Below are 3,068 nucleotides of genomic sequence, written 5' to 3' on the forward strand. Positions count from 1 at the left end.
ATGATGATCGCAGTTTTCAAAAATAATATACTTAATGAATATATTTTTGCATTTAAGGGAGGAAAAGACTGAACAGTTGTTGGATTGTAAACAACTTGAGCAAATGGAAATAGAACTCAAAAGGCTGCAACAAGAGGTTGGTACCTGGAATATCTATTATTTAGGACCACCAAGTAATTGGAAATTGATTTTCTTCCTTGTAATTTATAACCTTTCCTTCAATGCTTTATATAAATAAATGAGGTTACTGAGGCTTCAAGAGATTGGATGATTTTTTCAGAGTCTCTCTCTTCAAAAATGCCAGAACCAAACTTTCTTCCATGTTAATGCTGTTCAAACTCTGCTAAGATTCAAAAGAGCTACTTAGGACTGGGGTAGTTCCAGATTTTTCTTTTTGCTGTGTTTGGCTTCTGTGGCCTTGGAAGCTAGAACACCTCTACTGTAAACGATGCTCTTTATGTGTATCTCTCTGTGTCTCTGCTCCCTGATAGTGCTTTATACGAACTGATGTATGATAGAATGCTTTTTGATTTTTTCACTCTTTTCCTGTTAAATAAGATTTAACAAATTTTAAAAGTATCTTTATTTTACAGCAGCTTCTTCTTTTTTCACCTTAAACCAAGAGTAATTAATAGTTCACTTTTACAGTCACTCTAATGTTTCATTTTTATTTGAGATTAGTGTGTGAGCTCTTTAATCCATAAGTGCTAAGGATTAGGATAAGGCTGGATAGTTGTTTTTTTCCCTTAACTTCCCCATACCTGCCATTTTAGATGCAGGGAATACTGTAATTGCCGGATCATAAACTGGGACCTTCATAGATAAATGAGACTGGTCTTCACAGTCTTTATTTCTAGACATGCTGTGGCTGCTTTTCTACTTGTTGGCAGCAGGGTTTTTTTTTTTTTTTAAATGTATGTTGGTTCTCTCTAAAGCAGTAGTTTTCCGTCTTTTGGTCTCAAGCCTCCTCACCACTCTTAAAAATTAATGAGGATTGGTTGAATATGGATTATATCTATTGGTATTTATCATATTAAAAACTAAAACTATGAATTTTTAAAAACTTAAGTCTGGCCAAGTGCAGTGGCACACGCCGGTAATCCCAGCACTTTGGGAGGCTGAGGCAGGTGGATCAAGAGGTCAGGAGTTCAAGACCAGCCTGGCCAACATAGTGAAACCCTGTCTCTACTAAAAATACAAAAAATTGCCCACCCGCCGCACGTACTAAGGAAGGCGCACAGCCCGCCGCGCTCGCCTCGCCGCCCCGCGTCCAGCTCGCCCAGCGTCCGCCGCACCTCGGCCAAGGCTTCAACAGACCACACCAAAATGCTGTCTCAAATGGAGCACGCCATGGAAACCATGATGTTTACATTTCACAAATTCGCGGGGGATAAAGGCTACTTAACAAAGGAGGACCTAAGAGTACTCATGGAAAAGGAGTTCCCTGGATTTTGGAAAATCAAAAGACCCTCTGGCCGTGGACAAAATAATGAAGGACCTGGACCAGTGCAAAGATGGCAAAGTGGGCTTCCAGAGCTTCTTTTCCCTAATTGCGGGCCTCACCATTGCATGCAATGACTATTTTGTAGTACACATGAAGCAGAAGGGAAAGAAGTAGGCAGAAACGAGCAATTCCCTCCTCCCTGATAAGAGTTGTCCCAAAGGGTTGCTTAAGGAATCTGCCCCACAGATTCCCCATAGAAGGATTTCATGAGCAGATCAGGACCCTTAGCAAATGTAAAATAAAATCTAAACTCCCATTTGACAAGCTGAGAAAGGAAAGTTAAATACCAGATAAGCTTTTGATTTTTGTATTGTTTGCATCCCCTTGCCCTCAATAAATAAAGTTCTTTTTTAGTTCTGAAAAAAAAAATACAAAAAATACAAAAAATTAGCCGGGCGTGTTTGTGGGCACCTGTAATCCCAGCTACTCAGTAGACTGAGGCAGGAGAATTGCTTGAACCCAGGAGGTGGAGGTTGCAGTGAGCCAAGATCGCGCCGTTGCACTCCAGCCCAGGCAACAGTGCGAGGCTCCGTCTCAAAAAAAAAAAAAAAAAATTAAGTCACTTGGGTTGGGTGCAGTGGCTCATGCCCATAATTGTAGCACTTCGGGAGGCCAAGGCAGGTGGGTTGCTTGAGCCCAGGAGTTAAAGACCAGCTGGGGCAACATGACAAAACCTCATCGCTACAAAAAAATGAAAAAATTAGCTGCACGTAGTGGGGCACACGCTTGTAGTCCCAGCCACTTGGGAGACTGAGGTGGGAAGATCACTTGAGCCTGGGAGATCGAGGCTGCAGTGAGCTGTGAATGTGCCAGTGATCAGCCTGGGTAACAGAGTGAGACCCTGTCTCAAAAAAAAAAAATCATTAAAAAAATAACCCATTTCATGTTAGACTCCATCTCTAAAATAAACAAATAGACTGGGCGTGGTGGCTCATACCTGTAATCCCAGCACTTTGGAAGGCCAAGGCAGGCAGATCACTTGAGGCCAGGAATTCAAGACTAGCCTGGGCAACATGGCAAAACCCTGTCTCTACTGAAAATACAAAAATTAAGTGGGTGTGATGGTGCACACCTGTAATCCCAGCTACTTGGGAGACAGGCATAAGAATCGCTTGAACCTGGGAGGTGGAGGTTGCAGTGAGTTGAGATTGTGCCACTGCTGCACTCCAGGCTGGGTGACAGAGTGAGACTCTGTCTCAAAAAAAAAATAGGCAGATGAATACATAGGTATTTTAATGAAATAACCATTATTTTCCAAAACAAAGAATAATGAAAAGAATGGTACTATTTTACATTTTTGCAGATCTCTTTAATACCTTGCTTAATAGATGACTACCTAGATTCTCATAGCTGTTTCTGCATTTAGTCTGTTAAGATGTCACACACAGGCCGGGCGCGGTGGCTCAAGCCTGTAATCCCAGCACTTTGGGAGGCCGAGACGGGCGGATCACGAGGTCAGGAGATTGAGACCATCCTGGGTAACCCGGTGAAACCCCGTCTCTACTAAAAAAATACAAAAAACTTGCCGGGCAAGGTGGCAGGCGCCTGTAGTCCCAGCTACTCG

The 3,068-nt window shown here is 42.5% G+C and overlaps 1 pseudogene across 1 annotated transcript; it reads left to right on the forward strand.

Annotated features, from left to right (window-relative positions):
* Positions 1-1,207: 1,207 nt before the first annotated feature.
* On the forward strand, positions 1,208-1,678 carry LOC108524682 (protein S100-A10 pseudogene; annotated as a pseudogene). Its single transcript, XR_001884103.1, has one exon. The product of XR_001884103.1 is annotated as a protein S100-A10 pseudogene (transcript).
* The last annotated feature ends 1,390 nt before the right edge of the window (positions 1,679-3,068 follow it).

This window comes from Rhinopithecus bieti, unplaced genomic scaffold (genome assembly GCF_001698545.2).
Source record: "Rhinopithecus bieti isolate Rb0 unplaced genomic scaffold, ASM169854v2 repeat_15806, whole genome shotgun sequence".
Taxonomy (NCBI): domain Eukaryota; kingdom Metazoa; phylum Chordata; class Mammalia; order Primates; family Cercopithecidae; genus Rhinopithecus; species Rhinopithecus bieti.